Here is an 11,322-nt window from a genome sequence, read left to right as displayed (position 1 = left end):
GGAGAAGGGGACAACGGAGGATAAGATGAGATGGTTGGATGGCATCACCAACTCAATGGACATGAGTTTGAGCAAGCTTGGGGAGTTGGTGATGGACAGGGAAGCCTGGCGTGCTGCAGTCCACGGGATCGAAAAGAGTCTGACACGGCTGAGCAACTGAACTGAACTGAGTCATCATCTTGCTGACTCAAATGCCAATAAACTGATTAGGACCAGAAACCCTAACATTTATCTTGGAAGACATTCCCCCATGGGTCTCTCGCATTCCTCCATGTCTTGTTGAATATGCTAAGGATGGGATGCAAAGTCTGGATGACTGGTAAACCATTTCTCAGAGTTTGCAACAAGCAGTCTTGAGGGATGGGGTAACCTCTCCATCTGGAACAAAGAACAGGCTTTCTTCTGCTTACTATAAAAGAAATAGATTCCCCAACTAAGTTTTCCTCTTCTCTAACGCAACCCACTGTGGGGGAAGGCATCTATTTGGACCCTTCACATCATCCCTGTGGGATTTGAGGACAAGGTGAATTGATGTAAATATGATGTTCATGCCTCTTGCTGTGTTGTGAATAACAAAGTCCTTTGTTCTTAAAAAAAAAACGTATAGCTATGTGTGGCAATAGATGGGGCTTCCCTGGTAGCTCAGCTTGTAAAGAATCTGCCTGCAATGCGGGAGATCTGGATTCGATCTCTGGGTTGGGAAGATGCCCTGGAGGAGGCCATGGCAACCCACTCCAGTATTCTTGCCTGGAGAATCCCCATGGACAGAGAAGCCTGGCGGGATACAGTCCATGAGGTCGCAAAGAGTCAGACACGACTTAGTGACTAAGCACACACAGCACAGCATGGTGACAGATGTTAACTAGATTTATTGTGGTGTTCATCTCCCAACACATACAAATACCAAATCATGTTGTATGCCTGAAGCTAACATAATGTTATATGTCAGTTATATTTCAACAAAAAAAATTTAAATTAAAAACAAAATCTTTTGTCTCTGCTAGCACCCATGCAACAGTAATAGGCTAATTTATCAGATTTAAATAGGATAAAATAAAATTGAAGACCTAAATGGCAACCCACTCCAATACTCTTGCCTAGAAAATTCCATGGACAGAGGAGCCTGGTGGGCTACAGTTCATGGAATCACAAACAGTCGAACACGACTGAGCGACTTCACTCACTCACTCACCCTTAAGTGATAAGTTAATATGAGAGCGAAAGCAGAAAACCAAGTTTCATACAACCATAGGTTTTTTCTGTTTGCTCTTCTGTGTCATTTTCATAGTCCAAGTTAGGACATCTGCAGATGGCTGGAAATTTAGATGTTAGAGAAATTTAGTTAGCCCATGGTATACTAACAAGATCAAAATTATTATTTCAATCTCTGCACAATTTATTTAGTTTACTAGATTTATTTTTAAATTTTATAAGTATCTGGATACCTACATTAGAAGTCAGTTAACACAAATGTGACAGATAAGAATTTTAAAGGCTCAACAATACAATGCACTAAAAATTTGCATTCTAAATAGATGAAACTTGTTCTATGGTTAAAGTTTTCAATGTAATTCCAGCTAAGCCATTATATCCTCTTATAATCCTAATTAAAATAATGTATTTAAAGGACCAACCTGGCCTATTATACTCTAAATCTTCTGATTTAAGTTTTTTATTTTATTTATTACATACATTTTAGTAAGAATGAAGTAGGTTACACTCAACAAAAACATTCCTCTTGATTTATTTTTGTTTAAAATTCTATATTGTTCTACTTAACAAATTAAGGCATTTCCAAAGACTAAAGCTTGGTCTTCATTTGTCTTCTTGGTTTTCCTTTTTCTTAGTAGCTACTATTGGTTCATTCTTACTAAGCTTTTGAAATGTTTAAATAGCATGCTGCTAATCAGTTGAGAGGCACGGCAAGACCTAAAATTTAAAGTTTTTGCCAATTTCTGTATTATAAATATTTCCACCATTGCCTGTTTCAAGTTACCAACATGACATGCAGCAATGGGAAGAGAAGAGCAAATCGGCTCATGGAGCACTGCAGAGCAGCTCCAGCCCACCACTGGGGGGGTTTCCTCTTAACACTATACCTACTCTCCACAGGTAATCTCAACCTCGTTCATGGTGTCAGTTACCTATACCTAATCCAGACAAATAAGCTTCACAAGCACCTCAGACTTTTACTAAGAGCAGACTAAAGACCTTCCCCCCAAATCTTGGCCTCCTCCAATATTCACCAACTCAGTGAATGTGCTATAATCTATCCAGTGATATAAGCCAGCATCCTTGATATCTCATTGCTTTTCCTTGTTCTATCCACTACCAGATCCAATCAATTTTACCTCCTAAGTTTTACTCACTTTTCACAACCATCTTCTTAGTCTGAGGTACCATAAATTCTTTTTTTAATTGAAAAAAAAGAGATAAAATCACAAGAGTAAACTAAATGTGAAAAAAGGCTTAAAAATTACAATGAATTTGATGCTCTTTCCCTAACTGAATGTATTTGCATTGAAAACATACAGATAGTTTGGAATTTTAATCTTTAAATGATCCTTTTCATTCATTCTCTTAGAAAAAGCACATGTATGTTTTAAGAGGTCTTGTTCTGCTAACATCAAGAAATGAACAAAGCAATTTATGGATCATCTGCAACCTAACAAAGTGAAACCTGGGACATAGAAGTGAATGTTGTTCAGTCGTGTCCAACTCTTTATGACCCCCATGTACTATATGGTCCATGGAATTCTCCAGGCCAGAATACAGGACATAGAAAATGAGAGAAAAAGGCTAAAGGTTTCCAAAGGAAGAGATGATGGAAAGTCTGGGATTTGAAGTCTTTTGGTTCAAATCTATTATGAGACTATGACAAGAACCCACCACTCTGAGATGTTTTCAGCAAAGTGTGTGAGCATCTTCCTCTAACCAAGCTCTTGCTACAAATCTGTAGAGATGCAGCCATAAGTGACAATACCTCTGGCCCTAACAATAGCCATGACTGTCTGGCTATTCTCCCATATCCATTCTTCTTCTCTAACCCATTTTTTGTTATAGTAAAGTCCGAGTGATCCCTTTTAAGGATAGATCATGTCACTCCTCTGCTTAAGTTTTCCTAAGACCAGAATCTTCACAAGGCCGAAAGTTCCTCTATGATCTGGCCTCTGCTTTTCTCTCCAGCCTCACCTGGAACCATACACCCCTTTGCATTGTATTTGCAGTAACCTTTCCTTTTCTTAAAGAAACCGTATTCCTTTCATCTTGAGATTTTCATATATTTCATTCCTCCTAATGCCCCTCCTCCTCAACCTAGTTAATTTCTTCCCTGATTCCAGAGTTCAAACATAACTTCCTTTCTTAACTTTTCAAATCATATCCCAGCCCCTAATTTTTGATGCCAGAGCACCCTCTTCTTCTCCTGATTAGGATTTATCATAATTCACCCCACTTCAAAGGAAGTGGTAAATATATGAGACTCAGCTACAGGAGATCTTGGACAAGATCTCTTATTTAATTTCTCTTGTCCAGGAGACTTTGGACAAGATCTCGGCTTCAATCTTCCCAAATGTAAAGCAAAGTTTAAATTAAAGCCTCTACCTTCTATACATAGCTCTGATTTCTACGATCCCATGTAAAGGTTATTCCAGGAGGTAGTATAATGTAGATATTAAGAAACTGGACTCTGGAGTCACCTTGGCTCTAATACCACTCTCTTCTTTATAATAATTTGTATATTATGATCTAAGTATGATATTCTGAAAGAAAATAAGTTAGAAACATTCACATTCCCTTTCTAATCAATTTTTTAAATACCCCACATCAAGAATTTAAAACTCTGCATTGAACACAGCCAGGCAGAAAAAAATCAGACATTCTCATGATAATGGATTAAATTAAAACTAACATTGTCTTTATTATGCCTAATCATCAAGTATATGACCTAGCTCAAATCAAGAAGGACATACTTGCACTAAATTAAAATGAAAATTTTTCCTGAAGGTGGCACTGTGAACAAGGAAAAGTAATAAGTCCACTAAATTTTTCAGGACTACAGGACTATCTTATTAGGTTAAAAAAAAAAAAAAGCAACATAATATGCATCCTGGTACCTTTGACTTCTTACTTGCCATTTTCTTTTCACTTTTGATGCTTTAAATTCATTGTTAACTGTAGGTGTACCCATTAGCTTTTTGAGTAAGTTTTTAAATTGATATTTTCTTGATAAAAAAACAATTAATAGCTGAAATTTATTGAATGCTAACTATGTTCAACCACTGTACTACAAACTTCAGTGAATTAAAGGAAGGAGTTCCCCCACTAGGGATCAGACCTGTGCTTCCTTGCAGGGGGAGCCTAGAGTCTTAACCACTGTCCACCAGGGAAGTCCCAGGAGCTCTTCTAAAGTAATATTTAGCTCACACAGCTCCAACCTACTTGATTTTGCTAGGGAATTGAAGCATTTATAAACTTGTTCCTCTGCTTACCGCCTCCCGCCCCGAGACAACACGTAAAGAGACAAGGTAGGATGTTTGTCTTTATTAATGGGAGATTTGACTAAATAAGAGCCTTTATTTTGTTACCTGCTGCCAAATAAAAGTGAAGATCTCATCAAGGACATTTTCTGTTTCCTGTTGTTAAACACCAGTCGACGCGCACCAGAATCAGACCTACTTTATAGCAAGGTACAAGCCACCTAAATTATTTTGTCATCCAGTGTAGGAAGGTGTGAGTCCAAAAACCTAAAAGTTTACTGTTACCTTACTGCCAAGAGGCTAGTACAATTTTAGAACAACCTTCAAAGTTTGAGAGCATAATTTGAGTACATGGCTTGGCTGTGTGCCACAGGGGCTACCATTCTTAATTTTTCTTGAGGTTTCATAGCTTTATCTCCTAGATATTAGTTTTTCAAATTGCTCAGAAAACTTGAATTGTCTCACTATTATGGAAAACGTGCCCCTCAGCTGCCGCACAAGACTGTTAGACCATCAAACTTAAATGAAACACTTCCAACTATGCTTATCCAATGAGTAAATATACCTGTGTAAATACAGAAACATTTAGTTAACATTTCATACAGTTCAAATTAGCAATTTCAACACAATTATGTTTACATTTCAGTAATACTATACACAATGACCTGATTTACTAGAGGAAGGCAGAGGCAAATCTTCCTAAATTCTTTTTCACGGGACTAGGAAACACAGTAGCATACAGTCACATGGCTGGCAATTCCTTTAGAAACTTATGAAAATTGGCATAGTTACTGTAGGCAGGACTAAACTCTGGCTACTCTCTAGTTCTCTGAGAGATCATGATTACGGTCAACTCCTGTTCAATAGACAGCACACACTACAGGGTAAACAGAGAATTGAGTTCATTTCTGCCCTTGGGGAGCTCTTGGACTAAAAGTGAAGAGGAAACAAGCTCAGTAATAGTTCTAATATTGACAGTCTCCGAGAGGAGACACATGAAAACGCAAGGTGTTGTGGAATATTCATTTATATAAGTATATTGTTGTCTGTAAGCTTCCTCTTCTTAAGATTAAATAATTTCCATTTCTATTTCTCAGCGCTTTGTTTACTGTGCTCCTCTGAAGCCTCAGGTTTCAATATTTATCTTAGATTATAGAACTCAAAACCTTCCCACCATTATGACTCACATCCATTGAGTCAGTGATGCCATCGAGCCATCTCATCCTTTTCCTCCTGCCCCCAATCCCTCCCAGCACCAGAGTCTTTTCCAATGAGTCAACTCTTCACATGAGGTGGCCAAAGTACTGGAGTTTCAGCTTTAGCATCATTCCTTCCAAAGAACACCCAGGAATGAGCTCCTTTAGAATGGACTGGTTGGATCTCCTTGCAGTCCATCGGACTCTCAAGAGTCCTCTCCAACACCACAGTTTAAAAGCATCAGTTCTTGTGGGTTAGGCATGATCTTATAAAAGTGCTCGAAACCATCATTATCCCTCATGGAACAGTGTATCTGTATTTGCTTTAAACCATGGCATGAGTTAAAAAATAATTGAACTTTCCACATCCTATACCTAAATGCAATTTCTAATTATTACTTGGTTATCCATATAAATCAGGTAAATCTGTAGTGTTTCTTTTCCCTTGCATCAGTACAATATGAATAAATGTAACTAATTGACATGTCTGATTTATGTTGTGTTTTGTTAAGCAGCTAAAAGTAAATATTGAAAATATAAGGAAATGGCAACCCACTCTAGTATTCTTGCCTGGAGAATCCCATGGACAGAGGAGCCTGGCAGGCTACAGTCCATGGGGTCGCAAGAGTTGGACATGACTTAGCGACTACAAGTTTGAACAGTTGTTTGCCTCAAGGAAGGCTATAGATCTTAAAGGGCAGGGCTAACTTAATCAAAGCAAATTACTATCCTAAGTATGCAGATTCCCTTACATTGAATGATACTCAATTTTCTTTTTTTGTTTGTTTTGTTGCCATCACTTGCAGCTCCAGGAGATCACCGACCAGGGACTAAACCCTGGCTCCCCACAGTGAGTCTTAACCAGTGGACCACCAAGGAATTCCCGATGTTTTAATCATCCTATTTCATGTAAGTTTTCATTACAAATGGTCTCAGATTAATTCTAGATGTAAGTGGCAATCCAATATGAACAACTAGATGAAAATAATACACAGGACCTCATAAATGAGTGAATCAAAGTTCACTCCAGACAGAAAGAGGTGCTAGATGAAGATGGATTCATTACTACGAGGATATATTTTTTTCAAAGAAAGATCTATTAGGTACTTGTGATGGCAAGAAAAACTCAGTTAATCCAGTGAGTTAGAATAAAAATGTAGAACTTTTAAGTAACATTTTTAATAGGCTTGTGGTCACATCATAATGCATTTTTAAGCTTTTCAGAATTGTGGGACATTGAGATATGCATAAAATGTTCTCTCTTTTTAAATCAATGCATCTTTCCCTAAGGGACTAAGATGCCTCCAGGACCTGGGCAAGTTTCCTTCTATAACTCAATCTGAGATACCTGGAGGCAGGGAATTCCACTGGGAAGGAAGAACTGGATTCAATTTACTGTTTCTGGATTTCCTCCCCAGGATTGCCTAGAAGAGTTAAGAAACTGTTGTGAATGTCTCCAGCACTCAATAAAATTGCTCTCTAGATCCCTACATTTGACAAGTAGGCTCCAGAATTCAGCCGTGAGCAAGGACACCACATTTGCTCTCCAAATGCAATCTATGCCCACACTTTCGACATTAACGCATACCTATATTTTTACTTCATGGGCAGTTTTCTCCAGTTGGAAGCAAGAGAGAAGGATGAGTTAGATTCCAGTGAGAAGGATTTGATATACCTTGCTGGCTTTGAGATTTAGGGGCCCACATGCAAGGGCCAGAATGACAGCTCTAGGAGCAAAGACAAATCCCCAGTTTGCAGCAAGCAAGGCAGTACGGACCCTGGCCCTGCCATCATAAGAAACTGGATTCTGCCAACAATCAGACTGAGTTTGGAAATGGAATCCTCCCAGAGTCTCTAAATAAGAATCCAGCCAACACCTTGATTTTCAAGAAATCCAGAGCAGAGAACCCAGCTTAGCCATCTCCAGCGTACAGAACTATGAGATAGTAAGTTTATGTTGTTTTAAGCACCAAGTTTATAGCAATTTGTTACAGCAGCCATAGATAACTAATATAAACAGATAAGTATAGTGTTTATTAGGTAACAGGTGTGTCAAGCATTTGAGATGCATCACCTCGATCAGTCTCACAATTTCTATTGTCCTGGTTTCAAAATTGAGCAATAAGGCCCAAGTCACCGAGCTGACCAGTCCCTTCAGGACCATGATAGGAATCAACCATCTCTATGTGACTGTAGAACCTTTGACCATTTTTATTCAGTGGTCCACCGCTGCTATTCAATAATCATATGTATAGAGGATCCAAGTTTTAAATACACACAAACATACTTATGAATTCACATATGTATATATATTAAAAATTTCTGAAAGAAAATATACCAAAATATTCAGAATCCTATCTTTAGATGGTAGGATTATCACTTCTTACGTCATTGTGTTTTCCTGTTTATCTGAATTACTTTACAATGAGCATATTTTACTTGCATAAAATTTTTGTTTCCTTTTTTTTTTTAGTTAAAAGATGAAGGTGAAAATTTATTAAGGAGAATCCGACCTGAGTACCAATCATTTCTTTCATCTTATTCCCAGAGACTTCCACACTTAAAGACTCAACACATACCCGAGTCCCGGGCTCTAGCCTTTCAGGCTCCCTGGTCCCCAAAGGAAGGCCAAGAACTATCCTGGCCCCTCTCTGAGGATGGAAGCCCACCTCAATCCCTGCTAGGGAGCCCAAGCTCTGGTGTCAGAGTCTAAGGGACACATTTCTCCTGTCTTTTCTCTTCAGGTTTCTCTACATTAGTGACACCAACTAAACCTCTGAGACAGATCCTGTTAGATAGTGTAAGAGCTTTTCCCAACTCCTTTCTCTCTTGCATACCTGTTACTCTAGTGGCTAGGAGAATGAGAAACTAGATTCTCCAACCTCCCTTGCCAAGTAGGGGTAACTGTGTGCCTCAAGTCTGATTCTGAGACTCAAGTGAAAACCCACCTGGGAATTTCCTGGGAAATGCTTTTTTGCTTCCTTAAACAAAGAGACAGAAGCAATCTGTGAAGCTTTCTACCCCTCCTTTCTTCTTATCTTTAATGCAGACAAGATGCCTGGAGCTACAGTAACAATCTTGTGATCATGAAACATCGAACATGAAGACAAATGTCTAATAAATTAGTGGAGCATAAACCATAAAGTCTGGTTTGTTGATAGCATCATTAGCAGATGTTAGCAACTCCTGTCTCACCTGATTATGTGTGGAGAAACAAACCCTTATCTTAAAACCCAAATGTGATTACCTCCATTCCTATCTCAACTGCTGCAGACATTAGAGTACTGGTCCTCTTTTCTGTTAGATGCAGAAATGAGATAGAGAACAGGGAGAGGGGATGAGAAAGAAGTAATTGGGGGAAATCTGTTTGTGTTTTCCACATGTAGATTGCTTCAAGTCCCTAATTTTGTGCTGTCCCATAAAACCCTATGCTGAAACCAAGACATCATGCTTATCACTTATGACACAGATTTCAGCCCACAGGATCTATTTTAAGGAGGAGACATTAAGATTGACCTTTAGATTCAGTCACGTGACCTACAGAATCATCCAGCCAATGATTCTACTTATGTTTTGATTCAAATAAATTTTTCATGAATAACTGATAAAATGGAATGCCATTTTATTCCTGTAGCATACTCAAGGCCATGGGAGTAGTCTGTCTACTTGAAGGGCCAGGACTAAGAAGATACATTGCCTGGACACTTTAACAAAATAAAACCAATTACAAGTCTATTATGTAAATTGTCTGTTATGTCAGATGAGTAATTCTAAATAAATGGGATAAAATATTCCTGTCTGAAAAAAGCTTTTGTTGGTTAGTCTAAGTTCTACAATCTATGGTCATTGTTGAATTTTAATACTACAGATGGAAGCTTCAAATCAACACACTTTTATTTCTTATTCTCTTAGAAACATTGATAGTTAATTGAGAAAATCCCCATTATACAGTCAGTCCTCAACAAACAGGGTCTTAACTACATGTCTTTGAGAGAGAAACTTCTTCATGTTTTAAGCTTTGTGAACTTGTGTTAGAGTTCATGTCACTCATTCCTGTGATATATCATTTTGTTACATTTCAACAGGAGATTAAAATTGAACAACACTGGCACAGTGAGCAAGCAAAGAAATGTAACTTATTTCAATTATGTCATGTTAAATGGCCAGTTGGAATTTTCACATATTGCTTTAAATTTTAAACAGTGAAAATCAGTGTAAACTGCAAGGTATATTGATTTTCATTTGTTAAGTGAACATTGTGTCTTGCACAGGAACTATTTTAATGCATTTGAATCTTTGTTATTGAAATTTAGTCTCTTGTTTTTTCAACTATTTTTATACAGTTTTTCAAAGTTATTTTCCATTTACCATTATCACAAAAGATTGACTTTATTCTCAGTGTTGTATGACCCTTGAGGCTGTCTCACACCCAGTAGTTTGTAGCTCCGCCTCCCCCCACCTCTTTATTCCCTCTCTCCTACTAGTTTGTATATCTATAAATCTGCTTCTTTATTGTTGTAGTCACTAGTTTGTTGTATTTTTTAGATTCCACATGTAAGTGATATCATAAAATGTTTGTCTTTCTCTGTCTGATCTGTTTCACTTAGCATAATGCCCTCCAAGTCCATCCATGCTCTTGCAGATGGCAAAACTTTATTCTTTTTAATGGCTGAGTAGTGTTCCATTAGGGGCTTCCCTAGTGGCTCAGATGGTAAAGAATATGCCTGTAATGCAGAAGACCTGGGTTCAATCCCTGGGTCGGGAAGATCCGCTAGAGAAGGAAATGGCAACCCACTGCAGTATTCTTGCCTGGAGAATTCCAAGGACAGAGGAGCCTGGCAGGCTACAGTCCATAAGGTTGCAAAGAGTCAGACACAACCGAGTATTCCATTATATACACACTCTCACATTTTCTGTATCCAACACTATGTTGTTTCCATGTCTTGGCAATTTTAAATAACGCTGCTTTGAAAATAGGGTGCATGTATCTTTTTGAGTTAGTGTTTTGGGGTTTTAAAAGCATATTCAAGAGTGGCTGGGTCATATGGTAGTTCTATTTGTAGTTTCTGAGAAACTTCCATACTGGTTTCCATAGTGTGTGGGTTAGTCACTCAGTTGTGTCTGACTGTGACCCCATGGTCTGTAGCCCACCAGGCTCTTCTGTCCATGGAATTCTCCAGGCAAGAATACCAGAGTGGGTTGCCTTTTCCTTCTCCAGGGGTTTCCATAGTGATTGTACCAATCTACATTCCCACTAACAGAACACAAGGATTCTCTTTTCTCTACATCCTCCCTGATTTGTTATTTGTGTTCTTTTTGATGATAGCCATTCTGACAGGTGTGAGGTAATATCTCATTATGGTTCTTATTTCCATTTCTCTGTTGACTAGTGATGTTAAGCATCTTCTAATGTTCATATTGGCTGTCTACATTTCCCCTTTGGAAAATGCACAATATATTCAGCTCTTCTGCTCATTTTTTTCTTCCTAATTTCTTTTTTTTAACTTAAATTTATTTATTTTAATTAGAGGCTAATTACTTTACAATATTGTATTGGTTCTGCCACACATCAACATGAATCCACCATGGGCATACACATGTTCCCCATCCTGACCTAATTTCTTATTTTATTACCATAGAAGTAACAC

Source organism: Ovis aries, chromosome 16 (genome assembly GCF_016772045.2).
Source record: "Ovis aries strain OAR_USU_Benz2616 breed Rambouillet chromosome 16, ARS-UI_Ramb_v3.0, whole genome shotgun sequence".
In the NCBI taxonomy this organism is placed as follows: Eukaryota; Metazoa; Chordata; class Mammalia; order Artiodactyla; family Bovidae; genus Ovis; species Ovis aries.
This window is presented reverse-complemented; position numbering follows the sequence as displayed.